Source organism: Canis lupus, chromosome 22, assembly GCF_003254725.2.
Source record: "Canis lupus dingo isolate Sandy chromosome 22, ASM325472v2, whole genome shotgun sequence".
NCBI classification, from domain to species: Eukaryota; Metazoa; Chordata; class Mammalia; order Carnivora; family Canidae; genus Canis; species Canis lupus.
The window spans coordinates 25,085,113-25,095,824 of NC_064264.1; the positions used below are offsets into that span (position 1 = coordinate 25,085,113).

Consider the following 10,712-nt stretch of genomic DNA (forward strand, 5'->3'; position numbering starts at 1 on the left):
GTTTACAAATAATATGTATATCATTGGGGTAGAGAAGAATCCATTGTTTGAAAAATGTGCATTTTAACAATATTAAATCTGATTTGTTGAGTGTTTTAACTATTTCTTTTTTATAGGTGAAGCACCGCTGAAAAGGCATATTAACTCTTTTAGGAGACAGGGATACTTTTATTGATTAAATGACTCAATTGATTCATTAAATAGCACCTTAACAGCCTCAAAGAGAAAGTGCAACTTCAAAAGGTGCCAAACCTGTAACCATGGAACATTTCTGGCACTGAAATAATCAGTATAACTATTTTCCATTTTGTGAAGAATCTTATGGCCATTTAGTAGAGTTCCTAGGCCTTATTTTTAGGTGTTTTCTTGTCTTTCAAGAAGACTCCACAGATATGAACAATACAGCCTGCAGAGGAAAAAAAAAAAAAGTTACTGCTGTATTTAGGTTTTGGGTTAGAATGAAACAAAGTGACCTATTGTAAGCAATGTTTTAAAAATCTCAGGAAATTGGTATTATGTAGAAATCATACCGGCCTGGGGCATTTCGAATTCTGATTATTCCTTTTGAGCACTGAATTAGTGTGGAGTCTAAACCAAAATACAGGCTCTATATAAAAGCATTTTTTTTTCATTTACTATGAGTTTCAGGGATCATATGCTAAAAGAATGTTAGTACATAACATGCAAAAAGCTGTCTTTAATACAGCATTATCCTTGGACATAATATTTGAACATGAAAAAATATGATTACCCCACATTTTTAATAATGTACACCATTCATTCATTCAACAAAGTGTTTGTCAATACAATCTGCATGAAATGTTAGGGATGCAGAATTTAAAACAGCTCTTTCATCTGATGAGCTCATGGTGTGATAAGCGAAAAGGTGAAAGACAACCTAACATAACTACCATTTTATTCACAACTTTAGTTTCTGTGAACTCTGACAGTCTTCCAGGATGGACCCATGTATCAGAATCTCAGCCAGGGTCCACTGTTTCTTTATTGGCCTCTGTAGCTTATATAATTTCTAAGTTATCATCAAGTCTCCTCTCTAAACCCTGTGTTTCCACAGGAATGCACAACCAAGTCCATACCCTGCTAATGATCCTTTCTCAGACTTACTTTCAAAAATTAAAGGAATAATCTGTGAACAGCCTGCTCTACAGGCCCACCACCAGAATGACCAATCTTTCTGCTTCTTTACCTATGTGTTCTGACTTTACTCCTGTTATGACTGTCCAAGAACATTCCTTATGAAAACCAATCCTTCCATTTGTTTGAAGCATCTTCCCCTCTTGCATAAACAGAAAGTTTGGTCCTATGTTTATCTCCCACTTTGCTGAAACATGAGAGAAACAGAGTTCTGCCTTAAGTCACCACTATTTAAAGTCTTGTTAAAAGCAGCTGAACTTAACATTTGCTAACACACTGGGCCTCCTGATTCCCCAGCTCTGCACTTGAACTATTTAATTTAGTACTTTGTTTATACTGGGGAAAAGTAGTGCTTCAGTGAAGCCAAATCCTCAGAAGGTCCATTCAGAGTTGTGAAAACATCCTGTCTAAAAGCATTAGAGTGGTGTGAAGATAGAGAGGCCAGGAAGTCTATCACTGAACCAACTATAAGTAATTTCTGAGCTCTCTTCTTTCCCCAGTCATGAATCTGAATGCAAATAACCATTCTTTCTTCTTCTGTCTAGTTATTATGGCTGGCATAGTAAGGTCCTATCTAGGAAATGAGCAAACACAATATACAGAGGAAATATGAACACAAAGAAATTTTGTAGGTACTTTGAATTTTTTTTTATCCTTCTCTTCTTTCCTAGTGGAAAGATTCAGATTGTAATTTTATCTTTGATTTGTCCTCCAACTGTAATGTAATTCTGACCAAGTCACTAAAATATTCTTGATCCTAGTTTATTAATTTACATTACTAGTAGATTGGACTATAATTTACCCAAAAAAATCATGTCGGCTTCAAAATCCTATTATTTATAAGAGTCTATATATTAGCCGATGGAAATAAAGAAAAATCCTTACTAGCAGGGTATGTTACTGAAATTAAAAGTTCTGGTTTAGACATTTAAATGATTTGAATATAGCAGTAATTAAAACAGGTATTAATAGCCACAATTTCTAATAAGACCATGCCCAGCTAAGGCTTTAAAATCTAATCCAGGGGCAGCCCCAGTGGCACAGCAGTTTAGTGATGCCTGCAGCCCAGGGTGTGATCCTGGAGTTCCGGGATTGAGTCCCACATCGGCTCCCGGCATGGAGCCTGCTTCTCCCTCTGCCTCTCTCAATCTCTCTCTCTCTCTCTCTCTCTCTCTCTCTCTCTCTGTCTCATGAATAAATAAAATCTTAAAAAAAAATAAAATCTTGGGATCCCTGAGTGGCGCAGCGGTTTGGCGCCTGCCTTTGGCCCAGGGCGCGATCCTGGAGACCTGGGATCGAATCCCACATCGGGCTCCCGGTGCATGGAGCCTGCTTCTCCCTCTGCCTGTGTCTCTGCCTCTCTCTCTCTCTGTGTGTGTGTGACTATCGTAAATTAAAAAAAAAAAAAATAAAAAGATTAAAAAATAAATAAATAAATAAATAAAATAAAAAAAATAAAATCTAAACCAGTCTTTTGTAATACATTTCCATGTAGTAATTTCTGGAGTACATGGTAAGAAGACTCAAGTGTGAATCTTGTTATCCTTTGAAAAAATATTAAGTCTCCTCATTAATTAAAAACAGATAAATGTTGGAGCATTTGAAAAAAAACCTCTTCAATCCTGAAACATATATAATGTATGTTCTATTTTTATATACCCTTATTCATATATTCGTATCTTATCTATTTTAAGATGTTGATCTCAAAATGTTTATGAAATATACATTTCTACTTTTCAAACTTAAAACAAAATCAATGATCTTAGGGATGCCTAGGTGGCTTAGGCAGTTAAATAACCTCCTCCTGATTTTGGCTCAGGTCATAATCTCATGAGTCAATCAAGCTCTAAATCTGTTCCCTGCTCAGCACACACTCTGCTGGAGATTCACTCCCTCTGCCCCTTCCCCTGCTTGAGCAATAAACAAATAAATGAATAAATAAATAAGTATTTTTTTAAAATGATATTAATTCTCCTTACCTACCAAGCACTAATATTCAAAACACATACCAGTTGGTAAAATATAGGTATCAATAATCCAAATGCACATGTCTACACCCACCTGGTCACGGCTACTTTGAAACTGCAGCTGCCTACCAGTCCATATCTACGAAGAAAAAAAAATCTCTCTCAAAAATAAGGTAGACAACGAAAATATGGGTTCCTATACAATTTTATTTGTGAATAACTTTATAAACCTGAGAGGAAAACAACAATGTGTTTCTAATTGCTCTCTTTAGAATTTGATAGTAAAATCTTCTGTTAATTAGATATTAGCAAATCCTTCTCTTTTGTTCATATAATCAACCTTTGCTTGCACCCAATATGACTCTATAAAAAATGCTTCTTTATTTTTAGAGCTTCCAGTCTCTTTTTTAGTGTGTTATACTATTGGGCCTGTTCCCTTTTCTGTAACTTAATGTGAGAATCCGTGGTTGATATCTGAAAATTTCAAAGTGAATTAACCAAGTTTTGCTTTAATCCTTTCCAAATTCTTCTTAGATAGAGGCAACTATGGCGCCTCCCTTGTGGTTGAATAAACCAGAGCTTAAAATGATTGAGGCATTTTCCAAGGGTATCTATTTAGAAGGTGGAAAAAAGAGATTGCAATATTTTCTTACTGGCTGCTTAAAGCTTGGCCACCATCATGTACAACATAGTAACTACCTGGACCAGGAAGTTCATGACCAACCAACTACTTTAGTGGAAACTAAATGGTCATTGCTGTCCTTAATCCTGGAAAGGCAACAATACCTAAGACAGAAATTCAGGAAAAACTAGCCAAAATGTACAGGATCATACTAGATGTAATCTTCGTATTTGGGGTCAGAACCCACTTGATGGTGGCAAGACAAGAGACTTTGTTATGGTTTATGATTCCTTAGATTATGCAAAAAAAAAATGAACCCAAATATAGACTTGCAAGATATGGCCTGTATGAGAAGCAAACAACGTCTAGAAAATAGTGAAAGGAACACAAAAACAGAATGAAGAAAGTCAAAGGGACTTTAAAAGCCAATGTTGGTGCTGGGAAAAAAGAAGTGAGGTGAAGGTTGGACAATAGAATGAATAAAGATTCTGCAGCGGCTTATTGTGGTGATTATATAGATTTTTCATGAGAGGACTAATAAACTAAGAACTTTTATGTGTAAAAAAAACTCAATATGGATATGTTTGACTGAACTTACACTTTTAACCACTCAAATATACAGTATCAATTTTCAGCTGTTTTTCAAAAAAAATGTATAAGAAAGTAGGAATGAGTCTTCAGATATAATAAGTGGAATGCATGGAAACTGTCTCAAAAATAGGCTGATAATATAAATCTGTATGTGGACTACTATCAATTGTAGCATTAAGAAGGGTGTCTGGGTGCTCAGTCAGTTAAGTGTCCACCTTTGGCTCAGGTCATGATCCCGGGGTCCTGGGATTGAGCCCCACATTGGGCTCCCTCCTCAATGGGCAGGTTGCTTCTCCCTTTCCACCACTTGTGCTCTCTTGTGCTCGTTATCAAATAAATAAATAAAACCTTTAAAAAACAAAAAATTTGGGATGTCTGGATAGCTCTGTGGTTGAGCATGTGCCTTTGACTCAGGATGTGATCCCAGGGTCCTGGGATTAAGTCCTACATCAGGCTCCCAGTAGGGAGCCTGCTTCCCCCTCTACCTATGTCTCTGCCTCTCTCTGTGTGTCTCTCACAGAGAGAATGAATGAATGAATGAATGAATGAATGAATGAATCTTTACAAAAAGAAAAAAAAATAAAAAATAAAAAAACAAAAAATTTAGCCTTAAATTCTGTGGTCTAAACAATCTTGTATATGTAAATTCACATTCGTAATCGGTGTAAGATAGAAAAAAGTAGGAATGCAAATGTTAAGTCTCCTTTCACAAAGAACAAAATAGTTATTTCTCTCCATTTGTTGACAGGGACTGGCAGGACCAAAGCTTAATTTCAGAGTTCTGTATGTAAGTGTTTGAATAGTTTTCTTGACTAGTGGATGGTTCAAAATGTTGTCAGGTCCCACTACTGTTGTTTTCTGAAATTGGCTGGATCCCCAGAGTGGGACTATAAGAAAAAAAATTAAGAAAATTAAAGTGGTACCTCTTCCTACCATATATGAGGTCTTACATTATAAAATTGTAAGCATTAAATGGGTAAACATCGAGCAGGTTTGTGCAGCATGGTAAACTATTTAATGGTTAGATATTAATATGTTTTAGATTATACTCAAGGGTTTTAATTTCTTTATAACACTTTATACAAATTTTTTAAACTCTTATTTTTTGAGTAATTAATTCTAGAGCCATTTTTGCACTCTATTTTTTTAAATATTTTATTTATTTATTCATGAAAGACACACACACACACACAGAGATAGAGAGAGAGAGAGAGAAAGAGGCAGAGACACAGGCAGAGAAAGAAGCAGGCTCAATGCAGGGACCCTTACGTGGGACTTGATCCCACGTCTCCAGGATCAGGCCCTGGGCTGAAGGTGGCACTAAACCGCTGAGCCACCCAGGGTGCCCATTACACTCTATTTTTAATATTAAAGCTTGCATTCAAACTCACATTCCTGATGCTATTTTATTGGTCTAATAAAATATCAGCAGTTTTTTTTTTTTTTTTTTGTCTGATCACATTCAATTGTCAATTTGGGGGAGATTTTCCACCAGACCTATTTCTGGGAATGTGTAGGAACTACAGAGATAGAAACTGCCCCGACCTGAACCTATCTTGTTACCTTTTCCCTGCCTTGTTTAGGATAAGATTAACCTATATTTTCATTTGTTCATGGTCAACACCTCCCTACTCCCAGCTGCCCATAACAAGCAGACACTAGAAAGCAAGTCAGAGGACTAAAGGCTTTTCTCTCTTAGCAGCTGGAATATCCAAGTTTTACTGTGAGTGCTAAGACTCCCAGGATTTTGAATCCTTTTTACATCTCCAGGACCACATTTCTTTTTTTTCTGTGCTCCAATTGATTTCCTTGGATTTATCCAGAAAACTTTCCCATATTTATAGGCTGACACTTGTATTATGACATGCCTTATTTTCATTACTGACATTTTCTACCCTTTTGCTTCCAGTAACTTGATCTGATATTCCCTGATACCTTTATACAAATCAAATCAAGTTAAAGCAAAACTAAAGAAAATCTTGAAGAACATTAAACAAAGCAAGCAGAATTCAGAGCAAAAAGAATTCAGAAGTCTGTGTGGAATTAGAATGCTAGTCTCATGATGGCATGTAAATGTTTATAGATTATGTGTATGAGGCCAAGCATTTTTGTTTATTAATTTACTTTAGCATTAATAGTCAAAATTACCTCTTTTAACAAGACCAATAGTCTCACAAGGTCACTGGTCAATATTTAACAATTAAGGCAACAAAGCTTCATTCTGTTCTTTGGGCCAGGACCATGGGTCATATCTGAAGGTGGCTTGAGGTATAACACATAGAACTCTACATGTCACATAATCCCAAAATAATTCCATAAATTTTAGGTGAGATGTAGTTGAATAAACCATATATCACTAACTGGCTCTAGTCTTGAAAACCTACACATAAGCATAGCACATTCCTAGATTTTGATTTGTAACTCAAGAGGATAGGAACTCCAGAAGAGTTCAATATAGATACCATTAATTATCATGCTTTTAATTAGGCAAGAAATTTTTCATTTTAAAGTTGTCATTAAGCAATCATTTTTACTGTATATCTTTCCAAATACTACAGTACTTAGTGTCATGGTTAGTATTGCCTTGAAAGATATATAGTTGCCAGTACAAAGTCTTCTAAGAATCATAGACTCTATATTTTTTGAAAATCAGGGTAAAAATCTGGGTCCACTACATAAAATATGGGTATCTAAATTTATTTTTAAAAACTTATTTTACTTATTATATATTTTGTGCTTATCTAATACTAATTATGTCTACTGAAGATTTTGTAGGTAACACGTCAGAAAAATTTGAAGATATCATGCATTGTGTGTGTATGTATACACACACACACACACATTTTTTTTTTTTGAGAAAGCAAGCGTGATTGTGAACGAGAGAGGGAGGAGTAGAGAGAGGGGGAGAGAAAGAATCTTAAGTAGGCTCCACACCCAGCATGGAGTTCAAGGCAGGGCTCAATGTCATGACCCTGAGATCATGACCTGAGCCAAGTCGAAATCAAGAGTCCATTGTCTAACCAACTGAGGCGCCCCGACGATATTGCTTATATTAACCAATCTATATTTCTTCAATTTTTGGTAAAATATTTATATTTTTATCTTCATATACATTTAGCTGTTTGATATTTAGCTTTAGCTTGCCAGCTTCACTCACAATGTGCATCACTTATGTATATTGGACTGATATTCCATGACTGCCCACATTTTGTGACTTTTTATAAATGCTATTTGCATTTACAACAGGTGTCATTCAATTAAGGTTTTCAATGCTGAGAAAACTAAAACAAGTTATTAAGTCTTCTAGGCCTTTATTTCCTCCTCTGAAAAATTACCAGGAAAATATTTATCTTCCTTATTTTTAAGTAAATTTAAAATGATATACTATATATAAATGAATTTATTTTTGTACCTGAAAATTGTTGAGCCTTAAATATTACATCCTTTTTAAAAAAAAATTACCATCTTTAAAAAAATAATTATCATCCTTTCCTTTTTGATATTTAATAATTCATTATCATCCCTACATGTATTTCTAGTATTTCTAGGGTTATGTCTTTGATCAGAACTTTATTATGTAAAATTAATCAAACAATGATTTTATGTTACTCCAGATATTTTTCATATGCTTTTGATCTATACTACTTAGAAGCAGAATCTGGATTATGTACCAACAAGTTGACCAACAATACCCAGGGAGAAATTCACCCACCTCTAAAATATAATACATTTATAACACAAATAATATACTTTAGAGTAAAACTCATTTCAGGCATTATTAATTTTTTTTGGATTTGCTTTCTACATGACCAAGGCAGTAATGGAGAAGATAATTTGAGTGAGAGAGAAAGTGGATGGTCAACACTATTAAATTTATAAATAAATAAATAAGGCATATTTATTTATCTCTAATTATCCTTACATGAATCCAAATGTTAATAATTTTTATTTTGTTCTGAATTTAAGAATGTACATACATATAGTATATAAAATATTTCCCATAGTACATGGACTAGTTATATAACTGGCATAATTTTATATATTTAATATTTTATATGGAATTAAAAGGTTTATAATTTGAAAATGTCATTTTTAAAATTTTTTTTTAACTTTACTTATTTATGATAGTCACAGAGAGAGAGAGAGAGAGGCAGAGACACAGGCAGAGGGAGAAGCAGGCTCCATGCACCGGGAGCCCGACGTGGGACTCGATCCCGGGTCTCCAGGATCGCGCCCTGGGCCAAAGGCAGGCGCCAAACCGCTGCGCCACCCAGGGATCCCGAAAATGTCATTTTTAAAGGTCCACTTGATGGGATACCTGGTTGGCTCAGTGGTTTGGCGCCTGCCTTTGTTTGGGGGCATAATTATGCAGTCCCGGGATCGGGTCCCACATTAGGTTCCCTGCATGGAGCCCGCTCCTCCCTCTGTCTCTCTCTCCTCTCTGTGTGTCTCTCATGAATAAATAAATAAAATCTTTAAAAAAAAAAGTTCCCCCACTTGAAAAACAAGACTACTTATTTAAAAAGATTATTTAAACAAGAGGTTTCCAGAAAGCCCAACAGAATCTTGTTTTTGGTGAAATTGTTTTGAAACACCCTTACTAGTATGAAAGTTTTGCAGGCTTATGATAGAACATGTTTGCTTAGACTGCTCTCTAGCATGCACAAGATACGTTCCCAAAATGTATTGAGTATACTGTCAGTTAGCAAGATTTGTAGAGAGGGCATGCTCACACAAATGGTTCTGTTCAGGTAAATGATCATTATATCCAGTGTCCATATCATATATATTTACACAAGTTATACACAGTATCAGGTGAACCCACTTAAATAGTGGCATGGCAATTTTGTGGTTGCTCCTACATATATATTCTTTCACCTTGACTATTGACTCTGAATGAGTCATTTCTTTATACTTCATTTCTTTATACCAATTTATTTGGAATAAAGATCAGTGGCTATAAACGAATGCCTCCATATGGGAACTAAAAATAATAATAGAATAATGAGGGAAGCTATAATATTGACACTTAAAGTAGGCAAATCCATGGACAACTACAAGCACAGACTCATTATATATTTCTCTTCTAATTAATTAAGATGAATGATAGTATAGTGAAAATATAAATGTTTATTTTAGAAATGCTTCCTCTTTGTTTTATAAATATAAAAATCGATATTAAGATTTAAAAATGGATAAAGGAGAAGAAAACACTCCTCAAATATAACTATCCTAACATTTGAAAAACTATTTTTCTATATTCTTTCTTACATTAGGTTTTATATTAAGTGCTTTTATACTTTCTTATGTACATTTATATTATGTCAGGAGCCTCTGTTCATGTAACTGCATTCATCCTGATGGTGCATAATATCCCATCAGAGAATAGCAGATGAAGTATTTATTGTTGCAGACTTAGTATTTTTTCCTCTTGTCCTAATATTTATCAATCACTAAAAAGACTGCCAGGAACCACACTAAGAGTGTCTATGTTTTAACCTATGTAAGAATTATTTTGAATAATTCCTCATATTTAAAAATATTATGGTGGTACCCAGCTGTCTCAGTCAGTAGAGCATGGATGGGACTCTTGATCTTGAGGTTGTAAGGTCGAACCCCCCTGCTGGGTTTAGAGTTTACTGAAAAAAAAAAATGCTACAGTGATAACATTTTGGTTGTATTATTTTATATTTTCTCTATTACATATTAAGATTGATATACCATGCTAAAAGTTATAAATGTGCCTTAGCTCTGATCATAAACTGTGCATATAACAAAACACTTATATCATGTTCAACATGCCAAACAAGTTGTACCAAGTTATAATATTACTTGTGTTACATGAAAATACTCCTTTCAGCATTTCTGCCTTTAATTCAAATGGTCAGCAAGTTCAAAAGAGAGGTTACATAAGTATATGGACAATTCAGGTCATATTTTCAATTAAAATACCCCTGTCACTAAAGGAAAGGCATATAAGCATATAATTTACTAAAACTGTTGTAAAGTTACCTGTTTTTTTTTTCTCTTTGCTTCCTTTTTTTCCAGAGATGGTGCACTGAGTACTATCATAAGTAAGCATTGTGCAGTACGCAGGAAACCTAAAATAAGTAATAAAGACTCTTTTTACACTAGCTCTCCTAAATCAATTCATTATTTCAATCTCACCATACCAATTATAGTATGTGCATTTTTTTCTGATAAAGATACTTGGAGTAAAAAGTTAGTAATGTGCCAAGTGTCACATAGCTAGTAAATAGAAGACTCAGAATCCAAGCTCAGAAATATAAACTCCATATCTCTGTTATACAAATATGAAATTTAAACTATGTGAGAGTAAGTGAAAAACCAACAGAACTTTAATTTTTAATACATTT

General features: G+C 34.5%; 1 long non-coding RNA gene across 1 annotated transcript; it reads right to left on the reverse strand.

Moving 5' to 3' along the window:
- Window positions 1-161: 161 nt before the first annotated feature.
- On the reverse strand, window positions 162-10,443 carry LOC112656082 (uncharacterized). Its single transcript, XR_003134089.3, has 4 exons — window positions 10,348-10,443; window positions 3,217-3,261; window positions 1,208-1,342; window positions 162-406 (listed from the first exon to the last, which is right to left on the reverse strand). It is a non-coding gene; the product is annotated as an uncharacterized LOC112656082 (long non-coding RNA).
- Window positions 10,444-10,712: the final 269 nt, after the last annotated feature.